At 57.5% G+C, this 17,938-nt stretch overlaps 1 protein-coding gene and 1 long non-coding RNA gene across 2 annotated transcripts in view; one reads left to right on the forward strand and one right to left on the reverse strand.

Moving 5' to 3' along the window:
* Nucleotides 1-1,710: 1,710 nt before the first annotated feature.
* Nucleotides 1,711-2,877, reverse strand: LOC115306404. Its single transcript, XR_003915324.1, has 3 exons — nucleotides 2,532-2,877; nucleotides 2,226-2,416; nucleotides 1,711-1,921 (listed from the first exon to the last, which is right to left on the reverse strand). It is a non-coding gene; the product is annotated as an uncharacterized LOC115306404 (long non-coding RNA).
* Nucleotides 2,878-17,676: 14,799 nt separating this feature from the next.
* The window catches only part of SHANK2 (SH3 and multiple ankyrin repeat domains 2), a 463,461-nt gene continuing 463,199 nt past the window's right edge, over nucleotides 17,677-17,938 (forward strand). The window contains exon 1 of the mRNA XM_029957270.1: nucleotides 17,677-17,738. The gene's annotated coding sequence lies outside the window, so the exon portion shown is untranslated. The remainder of the gene's footprint in view (nucleotides 17,739-17,938) is intronic.

A 17,938-nucleotide genomic window follows, 5' to 3' on the forward strand; every position in this document is an offset into this window, starting at 1 on the left:
GCACACAGCCCTTTGGTGGACGGGGCCCTGAACGCAGCACGGAGGACTCAGAGTGACCCAGATCAACCTTGCCCTTAGTCTCACTGGGGAGAGGGGCCCCTGCTGGATTAGCAGCCCTGTTGTCAGTGCAATGCCTGGGAGCACAGGGGACGTGTGGTGCCCGGGGAGGCCACCAGCCTCGACATCAAGGAGGTCTGCCTGGAGGGGGCACCGTCCCACAGCAGGGACTCACCCAGGAGAAACGGAAATGGCATTGTTAGAGGGAAAACCACGGGAAAAGACAGGGTGCTCCAGGGCAGATGTGACTCCCCCGGAGGGTTGAGGGTTCACCTGGAGGGTCATGATCCCGGGGGTCATGATCCCGGGGGTGGGTTAGGCTGACGGCCTCCTCCCCCATCCTGCGGCCCCCAGAGGCTCCCGGGCCGCTGCACGGCATGGCCAGCAGGGACAGCCTCTCACATCAGCCAGTGGGCCTCCCTGATGAGCACAGCTGGGGGTCCTGGAGGGCTCAGGGCCCCCTCCCGTGTCGCTGCCTCCATTCAGGTTTGCTCAGAGCCTGCTCCATCTCTTAGGGACCGGGGACCACGCTGGGGAGCCCAGCGGCTGCCTCTGTGCCCTTTCCCTGGCTTCCCTCCCATCCATGTCCAGGGCACAGACAGCTCTTCACATGCTCAGGGTGCCCGCGGATGCCACCGGGCGTCACAGCAGGGAAGGGAACCCCGCCTCCCCGACCACTGGATTCCGTCGGTCCCGGAACCCGAGCGGCACCAGACAAAGGCGATGTGTTCCCGCGCCAGCGCCTCCCTCTCTTGCTCACCCACCTCCCACGCCAACAAAGAGCTGATTGAGGGCTCCCGCTCCTGTCTCCTAAGCCGCTCTCCTGTTTATCTCCCTCAAGGTGCCATCGATTCAAAGCGAGGGGGCCGGGCAGGGACAATGCCGCGATGACCCGGCCTCCGGCGAAATCACAGGAATGGGCATCAGTAATCCTCACACGGCTCTGCCGGGCACAGAGCCCAGATCCGGGGTGGCCGGGGAGGGGTGGGCTTCCTGAGCCCTCCAGGCCTCCTCAATCTTGTTGAGTGGTTTTGTGGCCCAAGCCCAGTGAACGTTACTGTGGCCAAAATAAAAGAAAAACCCAAGGTATGTGCTTTTACATCAATCATATCGTGGTCATACTTCCTACGGGGGCCAGACTGAGAGCCAGGCCTCAAGGTCGTTCCAAAGTCCTTGTTACCTACAGGTCACGTGACTGCCCCCCCCCCCCGCCCCCAGCCCCACGGGCCTGAGACCATCACCTAAATGCTCAGAGGTTGTTTTGACTTGGTCCACTGATTTTCTAAGGCCTGGAGCCCAGTTGAAATGTCATTTCCATGGGTGATTTATCACATTCCTCACCCGGCGGGTCAAGTCTATTCCACGTGCTTGAGACGGGGGACAGCTTGCACCTCAGGTCTCCTTTCGTGCTCGGTGGCCCTGGGAGGTGAATGTTGTCATTTACTGGTGGTGGCCGGCTCAGAGAGGGGACGGGGCAAATCTGCTGCTACCCAGCTAGCACGCGGCCGGGCTAGATTTCATTACAGCTTTATTGGTGTGGAAGTGAGCTCTGACGAACTGCCCATTTTAAACATTTACTGAAAATCTTTAAAAATATTTATTTATTATTGAGAAGAGAGACAGAGCACGCGCAGGGGAGGGGCAGAGGAGGAGGGAGACACAGACTCCGAAGCAGGCTCCAGGCTGTTGGCACAGAGCCCGACGCGGGGCTCGAACCCGCGAACCGTGGGACATGCCCCGAGCCGCAGTCGGACACTTGGACGACTGAGTCCCCGCGCCCCTGCACCGCCCATGTGTAAAGTGCACACTCGGTGCGTTCCAGCGTGGCCACACACCGGGGTCTCCGCCTCAGCACCGCCGGGAACTGGGGGGGAGAATTTTGTCAGAGGGCACGCCGGGCCTCGACCTGCTAGATGCCAGTCAGCAGCAGCCCCCCAGCTGTGACAGTGACAATGTCTCAGGAGTGTCACGTGAGCCACAAAATCGTGCCCACGTGCGAAGTCTGGGCACACGTCCATGCAGCCGTCACGACAGTCAGGAGAGTGAGTGCGCCCCTCCCCCTCAGAGTGCCCCCCCCCCCCCGCAACCCTGACCCCAGGCGAATCCTGTTCCCCGTCACTGTAGATCTTGCTGGTATTTTCTAGACTTTTTAGTACATGGAATCGTACAGCTTGGGCTCCTTTTGCTCGTTTCTGAGCTCGCGCTCACGACGCGTCGTGATCCGGAGTGGTCACCGCTCCAACTCATGTCATTTTCTTCTCTTTGTTTCCCTCTCATGGGTTTCCCAGATCTAGGACCAGGCAGAGCCGGTGGGTGGGGTTTCCGGGGAAGGGGAGGCCAGCAGGAGATTACGGATCATCTAGAAAGGGCCAAACAGAGGCCAGAGAGGGCACGACGTCAGGAACCACGACTTTAGACCCTCACGGGACCCGGCCGCCCAGCGCGGCCACCACCCCTTCCTCCCTGGGTCTTACCTTTTGCAGCCCCGGCTGGTGCAGCCGCCTTCCCGGAGCCCGGAGCCTCCCCTGACCCAGGGCAGGTCACATTCCACAGACAAATGAGCCGATTTCAATGACTTAACTCTTTCAAACCAGGAGAGACAGTCTCCCAGGAAAGGGGCACATGCCCCTCCCATGTCAGGGGTCACACGCCTGGTGCGTAAACTGATGGTGACAAGTTCTATGTAACTATTTTCCCTTGGTGGCCTCCACGAATAACATATCGGTGTCATAGAAATCAACACACAATACACTTCCCGTAAACCTAATATGGCCATTTATTTTCTTTCCACTCACGTGGCCTTAGCTCTTAACTGCAAATCTCACCAGAACGGAAGAATTTTTAATCTGCAGGGCAGGCTCAGAAGTGCCGGAGAACCGACCAGACCTGCAGGAAATGTTTTCCTGTCTTTCAAATCCTTTAATAAAGATTTAAAAATTGATCTAATGACAGAATAGATAACCCTGAATTCTTGCATTAAATGAGATTTCTTTTTTTCAAGGCTAAATACAAACCTTACGATTAGGTAAACAAATAAGGGTACAAAGACTTTATTTTTCTTATTTCTAGAAATGTGGGGATTACAATTTAATCCATAAGTTTAATGAGAAACAGATTAGTTCCATGTAGGACATTAGGATTTTGTCCTAAGTGTAATATTAAGTTAGAACATTATGTCCGTTTACTAAGAGACTGATACAAAGCTGTAGTTTTCTGGCACGTTGGTTGTTGAATTGGAGCCGTTTGAAAACACAGGGGATATTTCTAGAATGACAGCAAGAAACTATTGTCTCTGACAAGTGGACTGGGGTCACAGGAGGAGAAAGGCCCTTTTTCTCGGGAGATTTCGTTAGTCAGGTGTTACCCTCTGTGTAATAATGTTATACATTTGGAAGAATGCAAAACAGTATTTGTGAAAAATCACCCTTAATTCCCAAGATCAAGAGGCAAAGATGATTACGTTATTAGCATGTTTATGTATTCATGGAGGTATGCCAGCTTTCCAGGTTTAGAATACATATATAATAACGAAAGTATTTTTAAGCCGGCCATTTTTCAATCTACAACCATGGAGACACTGCTCTGCACTAAGAAATCTGTCGCGTTTGATGCGAAAGTCGAGTTAAGTTTGGAACTGGACCACAGGCCTGAAGCCTGGTCACATTCTAAGTGTATTTCTTTAAAATATTTTTTAAAAGTTTTTATTCATTTTTTGAGGAAGGGGGGGAGGGGCAAAGAGAGAGAGAGACACAGAATCTGAAGCAGCTCCAGGCTCCGAGCTGTCAGCACAGAACATGACACAGGGCTCGAACTCACGAACCGTGAGATCACGACCTGAGCTGAAGTTGGATGCTTAACCTATTGATCCACCCAGGGGCCCCTAAGTGTATTTCTTTTTAAAATTTATTTATCTATTTTGAGAGAGAGAGAGAGAGAGAGAGAGAGAGAGAGAGAGAGAGAGAACACGAGTGGGGGAGGGGCAGAGAGAGAGGAGGGAGAGCGAGAATCCAAAGCAGATGATGTGGGGCTCAATCCCACAGTCAGACCTGAGCTGATATCCAGAGCTGGACGCTCAGCTGACCGAACACCCAGGCACCTCCTGTTCTCAGTGTATCAGTCAGCTTTAGCTACAGTAACAAACATCCCCGAAATCATCCTGGCTTCCCCCCCCGCCACGCACATGTTTCTTACTCACAGGTGGGGGGCCATCACTCTGCCGGTCCCACTGGGCTCCACGGGGCTCCTCTGAGTGCGATTCCAAGCTGTGGGTCAGCTCCGCTCCACGCGTCCCTCGCTCTGGGGCTAAGCTGACCGAGCAGCCAAATCCGGGATGTCAGGAGGTGCGAGGGGCAGCACCTGTGTCAGCTCGGGATGGTCCAGACTCCACTGCACAAGGCAAACCAGGGAAAGGGGGTGCGGCTGGGGTGGGACGGCGGCATCCGGGAGCTATTTGTGAAACAACATAACACCTACGCATCGCATGGAGAGAAGGAGCACAGGACTGGGGTTCGGGATCCGCCGCCGCCGCCAGGGGCGTTAGACCCACCGCCCGAGCTGATGTCTTGCGGTTGCTGCGGTCGTTCTAGAAATCTCGCTCCACACCATTTTCTGGACTTGAAGGGTGTGCGGGTTAATGAGCAGAATGTAATGTATGCTATTACAACCAGCAACGGTGATAGCTGATCAAAACTCGTATTCTGGGCACATACTATGAGCATGTCACTCCCATTATCCCGCTGACTGGTCCCCACAACCGGACGAGGCGGGCATCATGACCCCCGTTCAGGACACGACGGCACTGAGGTTTAGAAGTTACTGGTGGGCTCCAGGCAGGGCTCACACTCAGGTCTGTGTGACCCTAGGAGCGAGCTCCGCCCACGCTGTAGACGTTTCAGGGTGTGTGTGTGTGTGCGTGTGTGTGCACACGTGTGACTTTAACACTCTTACTGATTTAGGAGGGGAGTGCTCCGGGGAGAAGAAATCACCGACATCAGGATAATCCCTGCACGGTGGGAGCCCCGGTCTCGGGAGAGCTGACCCCGCTTGTCTACAGAAAACATGGCCCCCCACTAGCTCTACAGGGACCAGCCAATCCCACCTGTGGTTCTTCCCACTGTCCTGAGCACAGAAGGGATCTAACATTTCCCCTTGAGGTCAGACGTGGCCACACGACATCCCTTGGTCAGTACGGCCCCAGTGGAAACGATGTGAAGGCACCGCAGAGCTGGTGCGGGGTCTCCCTGGGTCCCTCTTCCTGTGTGTGACACTTTTGAAGGCACGTGGAGGACAGCTGTTCCGGAGAGTCCCCCAGACCCCCAGGGGTGAGCGAGGGACAGACGGTCACAGCACTGAGCCATCGGGAATCAGGAGCTGTTTGCTGTCACCGAGTAACTCGGCAGGTGCTGGCTGAGGCAGCATGTGCACGCACACACGCGCGCACACACACACACACACACACACACACACACACACACACTTCCTTATCTCTGACACTAAGAAAACACAAGCCTAGCCCGCCATATTCTTCACGCCTGGTCCGTGACCAGCCCTGTGCCCTGTTGGTGGCCCAGATGGCCTCCATCACTGGTGCGGGAGGGGATCACTGTTGTAAGAAATGCAGCCGGGGGCCCCCAACAACGTTGCTGTCCCCAGCCTGGGCCCACGGCTGGCTTGCAAGCAGGTCTTTGCGCAGCTGACATGTTTTGGACTCAGGCTCCCAGGTCGCACTGGGATGTGGGGCGATGCCCCAGCTTCGGGGGCTGTCGTGGGATGAGCCTGTGGGGGGCCCTGGAGCCCGGAGCCGCCGTGCAACCATCATCACGCCTCCTGAGCGGTTTGCTGGGCGGGCACTTTTACAGTAGCAATGACAGCGGTCGCTGCTCTCGGGACTCAGGGACGCAGGTCACGTTAAAAAAAAAAAGCCACCAAAGTGCTGGGATGGAGCTTCGTGGGACAGCATTTCAGCCCTGACCTCGCACGGCACCCGCGGCCACACACGCCCCTCTCCTGGGCACACACGTGACCGGACCCCGATCACGGAGCCCTCCCTCCCTGCCCGTGGGGGTCCTTAAAACACACAAGAAGTCGCTCCACCCAGCCCCCCTTATTTTCTTAACTGTGCGTGCAGTTTTTAATTTGCTATTTTTAACCACACGTGTGGCGGCCAGAACTCCTACCTGCACGAGTCTCTGAAACTCCCCAGCTCCCATTGTGGAATCAAAAGAAAAAAAAATCGGGCCTGGAAGTAATCTATATTTAGTTGTTATTAAAATAATTAACTGCATTCCCCGCAATTGTCTTTGTGTCTCCATCCCATCGTTATTAAGGCTCAATTTGCATTTTTCCACGGTGCCTTTTACAGAGCGAAACACGGCCCCTCGCGGCCTGGGGGGCTCTTGGCGGGAACGCCCAGCAGCGTCGGGGCTGAAAGGCGCTCGGGGGATCCGCGGAGAGAGGCTGGGAAGGCGCCGTGACGTGAGGGGCCGGTTATATCATTCCTCGTAAGGCACATTTCATATTGAAGTTATTACTGCGCCCGCTAGCCTTCAGCGCCAGGGCCTGTGACACAAACACTTGTGCGGACGTGTGAGTCACGGCTCACGAGGGGCCTTAGACGACCTCGGGGCAGAGCCAGGGTCCAGCTGAACCCCTTTTGTGTCCTCCTTGTCGGGTTCAGTCCCCCTTGTACGCTTTGGAGACTTTAGCTCCTCTCTCTCTTTTTTTTAATGCTTATTTTTGAGAGAGACAGAGTGCTGGGGGGGAGGGGCGGAGAGAGAGGGAGACACTGAATCCGAAGCGGCTCCAGGCTCCGGGCTGTCGGCACAGACCCCGACGTGGGGCTCCAGCTCGTGAGCTGCGAGATCATGACCTGAGCCGGAGTCGGGCGCTCAACCGACCGAGCCCCCCAGAGCCCCCGACCTGAGGTCCTCTGGCTCACGTCCAGTCACACAGGACCCACTGCAGCCCCACACCCGTGCGCTGCCCCAGGACCGCTCCAGCCTTCCCTCGCAGGGACGGGCCACACCCGCGCCGCCGCCGGCACCACGGAGCCCTCCCGTCCTTTGTCCAGCAAAGAGTGAAATGAATGTTTGCCACAACCGTGGGCACAGCGGTGGCCCCGCCCTTCGGGGGGACATCCCGGCTCACAGGTCAGGTGTGCGGAGAGCAGACGCCGGTCGTGTGGACGGGAAGGAACGGGGCAGCAGGCCCACGTCGGGAGAGACCAGCGTTCCCCACGTGTGAGCCGGCAGCTTCCTGAGTCCACGCGGACGTCGGGTCAGGGCAGAAGCGGGTCCGGTTGGCAGACAACAAGAAGGGGGGGTGCCAGGGATTTTACTGTCGATAAGAAAAATCCAATTAACTTTAATTGAAGATTTAAGTGAAAAATCGATTCGTTTTCCTATTGTAAAAAAAGTGTAGTCTCAGAATTCTGAAACTTGCTTGAAAATCAGTCCTTCACGCCTTCCCATGCGCTGCCCCCAAATCCCTGAATTCACAAGTGTGCTCTGAACGCAGGGTGGCCTCGCGTCGCCCAAAGGTCCGAGGACCGAACCCAGCTGCCACCTCAACGTTCTGTGGACGGCCGCGTCCGCTCGCTGCCGCACCCCGTTCCTTCCGGGCCTTGGGGGCAGCCCCGGGTGCCAACCCGCGGCTTCCATGCCCAGATTGAATGCCGGTCCCCCAGCCAGTCCCGTCAGCACAGCCGCCGGCTCTCAGGGCACGTCCATCCGCGGCGGGCGCTGCGCAGAGCCGCTGTCTGTGCTTCATTTCACCTTCACCCTCATGAAACCCAACGAAACACGTCCTGTGGTCGCCCGTGTTTGACAAACGGGGAGGCTGGGGCTCGGCGTGCTCGGGCCCGCCCGCCAGCACCGCCCGGCGCATGCGCACAGGCTGGGGCTCGGGTCAGGCTGGGACGGCGCCCCGCTGTCCACGCTCCACACTTGATCTGATCCCTCCACGGGCCCGTCTTTCCAAATATACGACAACAACACCATTTCCTGTTTGTTTGTTGAGGGGTGTGGGCGTGGTGGTTTTGGGGTCCAGAACCTTGCAGGGACCTGATTAGCATCAACCGACATGCACGGTCCATAACACAGATCACAGCAGTCCTGGAATCAGGGACACCCGGCTCAGGCCCCCTCCCCGCCCCTCCCTCCACCGGCTCCTCCCACTCAGGCCTGCCTCCGCCTCCGAGGGGTGCCTGGACCGGGACTGGACCTGGCGGGGGTGGTGGCCGCGCACACGGACCAGGCGCGGGCGGTTTTCCCCAGGGGGACCTGCTGGCCACCGTGACGAAGGCTCGGGGTCCTTTTACTCTATTAGTTTGATCATCGTAATAAATAATAACGTCACCACGGTAATAGCTTTGTAACGAGAACACAGCACTCACACACGATGACGCAGTCGCCATAGTAACTACATGACAGTCACGCATGCAGGAGGCCTGACGCCTAAGCACCCTGCTCGCACCCTACACCCCTGCGACTCCACCACCCTCCCTGCGGGGCGTCGGGTGCTGTTGGGACAATGCAGCAGGATGATGGAGGGGGCGCAGGGGGTGATGGGGGCTGTGCCCACTCACGGCCAGTCAGGCTCCAAGCTTCCCCCCCCCCCCCCCCCCCACTGAGATGCGGATGGCCGTTCCCACCCCGGAGGACCATCTGTAGGCGGAATTTCACAAATGAACAAACAGACCGTAGGGCAGCGATCCCAGCGCATGGCCGCCTTGGGGTACACAGGCTGGTTCTCGGGGGAGCCCAGGGCACCTAGACCATAGCAGGCGGCCGATGGACTGCCGTACACGGCAGGGGCCAGGCAGAGAGCACAGGCCTGTGACCCTGCTCTGTGCGCCGCCGGCCCGCCTGGCTGCCCATGAGTCCCCAGCCGTGAGCGCTGCACTGGCCCCAGAGCCCCCATTACAGCGACCTCCCCTGTGGGACGGGCCTGCTCAGAAGCCTGGGCCCCAGGCAGAGACGGGTGCAGACTCCCGTTGGAGGAAGTCAAATAATTTACTGCTTGACATTTTCTTTTGACTTTTCTATTACTTGTCTGGCCAGAATTAATCTCCTTCAGCCTGAACCAGGGAAGGACAGAGAGAGAAGTCTCTTTTCCAAGTGGGAAACCCCCCAGGCGGCCTTCCCAGGCAGTGGCCAGGGGCCCGAGGCGTGGCCGTATCGATCGCTTCCTCATTTAACACGACAGCACGTTTCTGCCTCTGAAAATATTGCCTGCAGAGCCTCGGACGCCCAGAGGTCGATTCTCCCGGCAAAACCAACTCTCCCTGTTGTCACGTTACATCGCCGTGGGGTTTGTGGCTGGCGTGTCGTGGCCCCATCCGCGGGCCACACACCTCTCTCTCTCGGGGGCCGCGTGACCCTGCTGCACGGTCAAGGACCTCTTCCCTGGGTGGGAAGGTGGCGGACGCCCGCCTTCTCTCTGCCTGATTCTGAGCCGTCCCCGCCAGACGGGGGTGGGACTCACCCCCGGGCCCACCGCGGTCCCCCGTGGTTTCTTCCATTCAGTTAGTTCCAGACCCGGTGTAGAGCAGGTCGTGGAGAGGATGTGACCCCCGAGCTGGCCCCGGGCAGTCGGAGGCTCTTCACGCCCTCCAGGCCTTGGAAAGTGTGGAGGTGAGGACTCAGCCCTGAGGGGGGACCGGGGTTGGGGCCCCCTGGGCCGCATGATGGCCACGGGCTGGTAGGCCTCTCCGAGGTGGCCTTGGAAGGGGACTTGCTTCTTATACCTGTCGTCCCCCAGCCCGAGGTCTCCGCCTACCCCCGCGTTCAGGCCTGTTTGGGACCCAACAGCATCCTGGGCTCCAGCACCCACTTCCTGCAGATGGGGGGTGCCTCGGAAAGGGAACCCAAGACAGACCCTCAGGATTTGCAGCCCCGTGGAAGGGGGGGAGGGGGCAGGGAGGATTGGAGGGCGCGAGACAGGGACGGAGCCGGATGCAGGAGCAGGACGGGGGCGGAGGAGGCTGAGGAGACACTCTTGAGAAGGTTGAGGACAGGGGTGGGGGTGGGGTGGGAGGGCAGGACCCCCGAGGGCCTCAGGAGGGGTTTGGAGCCGTCAGGGGAGGCTGGGAGCTGAAGGGTTCTGGAAGGGGAGGCCAGCCTGTGGACTGTGAGCAAGGCGGCAAGCGCAAAGGCTGGAGGGGATGGACGGACGACGGGACCCTGCACCCGCCGGGCGTGGGGAAGGGGTGGGTGCAGGGTGGGTGAGGGGCTGGGGGATGTGAGGGGCTCAGGAGCCACGTCCCTGGCTGAGAGCCACAGTCACACAGGTCGTGGAGTGAAAACCAGCACGTGAGTTCTTTTGGAGAAACACCTGGTCGAACACGTCTCTGTGGAAAAGGGTACATTACGAGCAGCTGCTTTCCGAGGGGGCCATGTGCCTGCGTGGACCGGTGAGGGTCCGTCCCCAGCAGGAGCGTGGATCCCGTCCTGGCCCGTCCCCTCCTCCGCCGGCCCTCTGTTCCCGCAGGCCTGTCGCTTCTCTGACGGTAACGGTGTGGAGCACTGTTCCGGGAGTGCCGGCCTCCGGGGGCCCCTTCCCTGGGGGAGGGGCTGCCCGAACCCGTGGCCAGGTTTTCCCTGGACCGCCACTTCCCTGGACCGTCACTGCTGAGTCTGAGAACTGGCGTTCGGAATGCTCCAGGTGCAAGTCCTTGGTCTGATCCTCGATTTGCAAGGATTTTCTGGGACATGGCTTTTCATTCTCTTCATGGTGCCTCTTTCAAAGAGTGAAAGCTTTGAACTTTGGGGAGATCCGGTTCACCGATGCTCTTGTGTGGCTCACAGGAAACCTCGTGCCTCAGCCCAGACCCAAACGGTTTTCTCCTACCTTTTCCTCCGAGAGTTGTGTGGTCCTGACCGGTTACACAGAGGATGGTCCGTGCTGAGGTCATTTCTTCACTCCAGGGTGAGGGTTCATTTGCTTTCCATGTGGAATCAGTGATTCCAGCAGCACTTGTGGAAAAGATCACCACTTTAAAAACTTTTACTTTTATTTATCAAAAAAAAATTTTTTTTACGTTTATTCATTTTTAAGAGACAGAGAGAACAGAGCGTGAGCCGCGGATGGGCAGAGAGAGAGGAAGACAGAGTCCAAAGCAGGCTCCAGGCTCTGGGCTGCCAGCAGAGAGCCCGACCCGGGGCTTGAACTCACTGACTGCAGGATCACGACCTGAGCTGACGTCAGATACTCACTGAGCCAGCCAGGCGTCCCACCACCTTTTAATATTTTAAAGTAACTTTTACTTTTTTTGGTCATGTATCCATTTTTTTATTAGGCTTTTGGATGATTTCTATTACTTTTTTCAAAAAATATGTATTGGGGCACCTGCGTGGCTCAGTCAGTTGAGCGCTGACTTCGGCTCAGGTCACGATCTCACGGTTCATGGGTTCGAGCCCCGTGTCAGGCTCTGAGCTGCTGTCAGGAGCCTGCTTCAGATTCTGTGTCTCCCTCTCTTTCTGACCCTCCCCGGCTCACACTGTGTCTCTGTGAAAAATAATACTTTAAAAACTTTTTTAATATCATGAAAATTTAAAAAAATAAAATATTTATTTATTTTTGAGAGAAAGAGAGAGCGCATGAGCAGAGGAGGGACAGAGAAGGAGAGAGAGAAACCCAAGCAGTCTCATGCTCAGTCCCACAACTCTGGGATCGTGGCCTGAGCCGAAATTAGCGGTGGAATGCGGACCTGACCGAGCCAGCCAGGCTCCCCAGTCCGTCAACTTTCTGATGCGTAGCGTGACATATGCTCTCTGGCCGTCCACCCTTCATTCTGCCCGGCGTCTCGACCTGGAGATTCTGAGAATAATCATTTGCGGCTTTACTTTGCGTTTCACGGCGAAATCTCGAATCTCTCTGTCATCTGTCTTTGTCACGGGGAGTGGGTTAGATTCAGCCGTACTTCTCAGAGAGCGCTGGGCCGGTGTGACACCGTTTTGTCCAGTTCTTCTCTTTTTTATCCATTTTACAAAGCACCTTCACGACAGACTGAATTCCATCCTGGGCTCCCTCCCCCGCGTCCCCCCTGCCTTTCTGTCTTCTCTGGAAGCAGCCTGTCGTGTACCGAGGGCCCAGGGTCCGTGCGGAGCCGCTGGTCAGGGTGGAGGGGTCCCCTGACCCCCCGCAGGCACGCCGCGCCCGTGCCCAGACCGCGCCTTCGCTTCGACGTGAGCAGGCGGCCGACCAGGTGCGGCGGCTACGGAAATACGGAGGAAGGAGAAAGCATCTGAGTCAAAACCGGACAGGAGGCCACCACCTGACAAATGGATCAAGAAGATGTGGTGTATCTACACAGTGGAGTCCTACACGGCAATGAGGAAGAATGACATCTGGCCATTTGTAGCAACGTGGATGGACCTCGAGGGGGTCATGCTAAGCGAAATAAGTCAGGCGGAGAAGGACAGATACCATATGTTGTCACTCAGGTCTAACAGGACAATGGGAAATCATGGGAAGGGGAAAGAGGGGGGGAAGAATTGGGGAGAGGGAGGGAGGCAAATCATGAGACTCTTGAATGCTGAGCACAAACTGAAGGCTGAAGAAGGAGGGGGAAAGGGGTTGTGGGGTGACGGGCATGGAGGAGGGCACTTGTGGGGAAGAGCACTGGGTGTTACACGGAAACCAACTTGGTAATGAACTATTAATAAAAAAAACACGGGAGGCTGCTGCTCGGTTGGCGTAGGTCTGCACCGGCCGAAGGCCCCACCACCGAGCTGCAGGTCATGAGCACAGGTTTTCAGGGTATTTAACTTGGAGCCTCCGTGGCTAGCTTTCCGTCTGGAGTCGGATTTGACTGCAGACCAGCAGATCTAGAGAGAAGGCGGAAGTCATAGCTGCGGCCGGGGAGCTTTCCCAGAGCTGGCCCGCAGCGCGCAGCTCCGCACCCCTTCTCCTCGGCCCCGTCGGAGCGCCGCCCCCGACACCGCGGCGCGTCTGCCGGTTTCCCAGCCTCACACAAGCGGAACTGCGCAGTATGTGCCTCTTTCACTCACGCGCTCGTTAGGAGATGGGTCTGTGCGTTGGCACGCAGCGCGGTGGGAGCCGCGGGCGGGCTTGCCGGGCGCGAACCAGGCGCCGTTGCCTCCTTCCCATCTGCGTCGAGTGCGGGGAGCGTCTGGGGCGCGTCTTTGGGGCACAGACACCGTCAGTGCTCCGGGGCTTGGGCCCGGGCGGACACGGCGGGACCATGTGCCCTGGCGGCTGTACCCACACGTCTCCTGCGCTGGCCGGCGCGGAAGGACCATGTCGCCTCCGAGTGGAAACCGCCTGCGTCTGTCAGCTTCGCCGCTGGACGCAATCTCCTGGGGGCTTACTCCTCTCCTTCCACTAATAAAACTGGGCGTCCTCCATTTACGTCCAGTCCAGCTCCATGGCCTCTCGGGGGAGGTCTGCCCATTCTTTTATTGGATTGCCTTTTTAATTTAGTCTTTTCCATGTTCTAGATACACGGAGCTTTGCTTTTTTTTTTTTTTTTTTCGTTTATTCCTTCAGCTAGACTGTGTGCCAACAGGAGGCCGCGCTGAGTTTAATGCCTGGAGCGGGAGAATCACAGCTTTCTGGCATCGACAGTCCCTGGGGAGAGTGAGCTGGGCTTACTGCTGCAAGGCGTGCTCCTGGTAGATTACAGGTTCACGAACTTAACCTTCTATAGCAGCTCTGTGCGCTTCTCTTTCCATTTTACAGGAATGGAAATTACAGGTATGGAAACCGGGAAAAAGATAGGATAGTAGGTTGCCTACGTCCAGCCGGCTAGGAAATCACAGCGCCCCCCCCCAAATGATAAGTTTGCCTTCTTTGTAAAAATACTTAACCCTTGCGGCGCCTCGGGGGCTCAGCCGGCTAAGCGTCTGGGTGGTAGAGTTTCGGCTCAGGTCCTGATCTCCCGGTTTGTGAGTGTGAGTCCCGGGGGCGGCTCTGTCCCTCTCTGTCCCCCTCTGTCGGCCCCTCCCCGTCTCCTGCTCTCTCTCCAAGTAAATAAGCTTAAAAAAAAAAGCCTAACCTTTCTTACTGAGTTTTCATATTCTATCGCATTGGTCAGCACCCCGGGGAGGTGCTCAGTACTGGGAACGTCAGCAGCTTGCATGTCTTGTGTCTGGATTGAGTGAGAGGCGTTTGGCATTTCACACGGGACACGATGGTCGCTTTGGTTGGATACTAATGATATAAAAATGTTCTGAAACTACTTTTTTTTTTTTAATAGGAAGCCTTTGGGGCGCCTGGTGGCTCAGCTGGTGAAGCATCTGGCTTTGGCTCAGCTCATGATCTCACGGTTCGTGGGTTCAAGCCCCACATTGGGGCTGACCGCTAGCTCAGAGCCTGGAGCTGCTTTGGATTCTGTGTCTCCCCCGCTCTCTGCTCCTCCCCTGCTCGCGCTGTCTCTCTCTCTCTCTCTCTCTCTTTCTCAAAAAAAAAAAAAAAAAGGAAGTGTTTTTGACGGGCATCTCTCCTGACAGATTCGCTCACGCGGAAGCACGGGTTGCTGGGATGCATGTGGTTTTCCGGAGCTTTCCCGCACCGTCCGCTAAAGGCTTGCTTGTTGGCTTGCGTGCCTAACAAACCCCAAGAGTCTGGTTACAGAGGGACCTTCCGACGGGCCCGGTTTCCTGACCACAGCGCGGAGTCGCGGGGTTGCTCACGTCGGGAATGCTCTCCCTCCTGAGTGTGACTCACACTGGCCTCGGTCCCACTCTTCTCCAGGTCCCCGTTCGGCCGTGCCTTCTGCATCATCGACGATACACCGAATCACACTGTATTTTGGGGTTCCCCCGTGAAGCGTTGCCCGAAACAAGGACGTGGGTGCAGCCTGTGGTATTTGAGAGGTGCCCGGGGAAGCAGGGGCGAGGGAGGAGGGAGAGGGGCCCCACAGGAGGACGCTCCCGAATAAAAGTGTTTCATGGAGGTCTCTGCTGTCAGTGAGGGAGGCCCCAGCTCCAGAGGCGCATCTCAGAAGCCACAGATAGATGTTTCCTGAGCGAGATGGGGGGCGGCTGGTGGCCCTGCGCTGCCCCTCCCAGCCCCCCAGGCAACGTCCACGGGGACTCAGAGCTGCCCGGGAGTTGCCGCCTGCCGTCCTTCCACTGCGATGGCAGGGACAGGAGCCCCAGGAGTCCCAGCCCCTCTCCTCCTGCCCCGGGGCCCCCCGCCCCTCCGGCCCAGCAGGAAAAGCTCCTGACCAGCCCCTCTCATGGCCTCAGAGTCCAGGGGGAGCAACCTCGCCTTCCCCTCTCCCCAGTTAGCAGCCCTGTGTCTTAGGATCAGACACAAGTCTCAGGAAGCCCTTGAAACAGACCGTGGGGAACAAACCCACGGGAATGAATGGAGGGAATGAATCAAGGTGCTGGAGGGCGATGCGGGGGGCATGTCTGCAGGGGGCGCAGGGACTTGTAAGATCTGGGAGTATTTGTAGGATCAGGTTTGTGACTGAGCTGGAAGCTGTCATAAAATTATGGAGACATTGTTCAATATTGGATGTGCGGGCTCACGTGAGGGATGTAGATCTCTTGCTGGAGTGGAAAACGTGTTGAAAACCATTGGAGAAACGCGGGCATCTGGTGGCGACGAGGCAGCCTTGGTGGCTTGAGCACCTGCGCACACCTGCCTTCATTTGTGCACACCCGTGCACACCTGGCTCCGGCCCCACGTCCTTGGGCAAGCCCCGTGCCTCCTTGCACCTGGGCCTTCCCGCCTGTAAGCTAGAGGGCGGGGTTGCTGGCCGGAGAACCCTGCGCTGGGAGGTGCTGGTCCAGGTCCCAGGCCCAGGCGGGCTCTGGAGGCAGACAGGCCGGCTGCTGAGAGCACGGAGCATCTGGGTCCGTCTAAGCCACAAAATATTGATCCCAGGACGGAGAAGCCGGCCGTGCTCCGCATGTCGGAGCGGCTTGGTGTCCCAGTTTCTAGCGCTCTGGGAAGTCCCGGGGTGCTCTGCGCGCCGAGGACACCCCATGAATACTGTGTCTGCTGGCTAATGGCTTCAGGTTTTACAGGAAAGAAGAGCGAGTCAGATGGAAAATGGCGTGTCTTTCCGCAAGCTCATTCCAGCATCATCAGAAATGTTGGGGTGCAGGGGGGACCCAGGGAAAGGCAGCTTCCAGAAACCGAGAAGTAAAGGGATGATTTCCCTTTCCCTACACGGAATCCCAGCCAGGGTGCCCTGTGACACATGCTTCCCCGGGCACCCCCATCCAGTGCCGTGCAAAGGCCCAGCACACAGCAGGGACAGGCTGTCAGGCCTGAAGGTGGGCCCCGAAAACCCTCCGGTGAGCGGGAAGGCGCTTGACAAGGCGCTGTCGCGGTGTCCTAGGGTCCTGAGCCTTCCCTGAGAGGCTCTCGGAGACTTGAGGAATGTTGCCAGGCAACAAACAGGTCCCACCGGAGGGGTGGCTGAGGGGTGTCCCCTTGGGCGGACAGGCTGGCAGCCGCCTGGGTCCCAGGGAAGCGTCTCCTGAAGGTGGCAGGATGGCTTTGGTGCTGGGGCCCTCTGCGGGGACCACAGAAACGTGTTCACGGCTGAATGACGGCCAGCTGCCTCCTCAGCCCTCCCCAGGGTGGTCCTAGAAATCTGGGGTGGAGCGTTTGGGGGGGTTGGGAATCTGGTTGGAGGTGGTGACACGTCGTCGGGGAATTCTCTGGGTCAAAACTGTAGGCAAACGCACTGCTTCGTTCAGAGGACACCTTTGTTTGGGGTCAAGGGGTCTGACATAAGTTGTGGGACCATCACTCCCCACCCCTTCCTATAAGCCACGTCTTGGATCTGCCACTGACAAGCCCAAAGAACACAGGGAAATTCTGTGACCCCCCCCACCCCTGCTCCCCAAAGAACTGATGCCTGTCGGATCCTGCCAGGGCCTCATTCTTCCTGTTTGTGGATGATTATTTGATTGATGGCCTCCTTTATTCACTCAACAAACATTCTATTGAGTCTCCTGCTTAAGGAAACAGCGGAGAGAAAGCCGCATCTGCCCAGGGTCCTGGAGGACTCGCAGTATTTACTCCACGTGCATCCTGAAATATTTAGGCCCCAAATGCAACTTTTTTTTTTTTTTAATACCTAAGTGCTTTTAAAGACTTCTTTGAAATGTGGGACAATTATGCAAGCAGGGGAAAAAAATATCTAGAGCAAATATTTAACTTTGCCTTTGGTGTGTTGAAGTCACTGGCCCATGCAACCCTCTCAGGCATGTTCCAGAAGCTCAACTTTAAAAAGTACTCGTATCGCAACATAAATAAATGCACTTCCAGAGTCTAATTATTCCTCCTGGGGAGACACCGGTGGGGCTTTCGAGAATGGAAGGCTTGCTCCTGGAAGTCTGCTCCACATCACAGCCGGCCTGAAAGCTGGGGTTTGTGCCTCCAGCCCCCCTCCTGCTCCCCAGCTCACACAGGACCCTGGGGCAGGAACAGCTCTCCCTTCCAGAACACTGGAGAGCGCAGGGCGCAGAAGCCTCCACAGCTGCTGCAATTACCAGTGGATTTTTAGGGTCTTGAGAAGTTCTTGGCCGATTGCTCAGGCATCAGGTCGGGAGGAGCAGGTTCACGTGTCACAGCCAGGAGCTGGGGGCCAGGGGGTTTGGCCACACCTGGCAATCCGCGAGCCCTGGCTAATAACAGGGTCCCTGCGCGTCCCCGGAGGTGCCTGTCGCCCCTCGGCTTCACCTGAGCGGCTGGTGCGTACCCCCACCCTCACCCCCGATCTCTCCGCCGCCGGGAGGGGGCTGGCCGCGGGAAGGACGGCGCCCAGGTGGAAGGTGGCCTGCCAGGCAGATGGCGGCGTCTCACCCAGGCACAAAGTTTTCACCTGCTCTGCCAACGCCGAGCGGTGCGGTCGGCCTCTGTTTCCGAATCCTATTAACAAAAATGCTCCGGG

This window comes from Suricata suricatta, chromosome 11, assembly GCF_006229205.1.
Source record: "Suricata suricatta isolate VVHF042 chromosome 11, meerkat_22Aug2017_6uvM2_HiC, whole genome shotgun sequence".
Lineage (NCBI taxonomy): Eukaryota > Metazoa > Chordata > Mammalia > Carnivora > Herpestidae > Suricata > Suricata suricatta.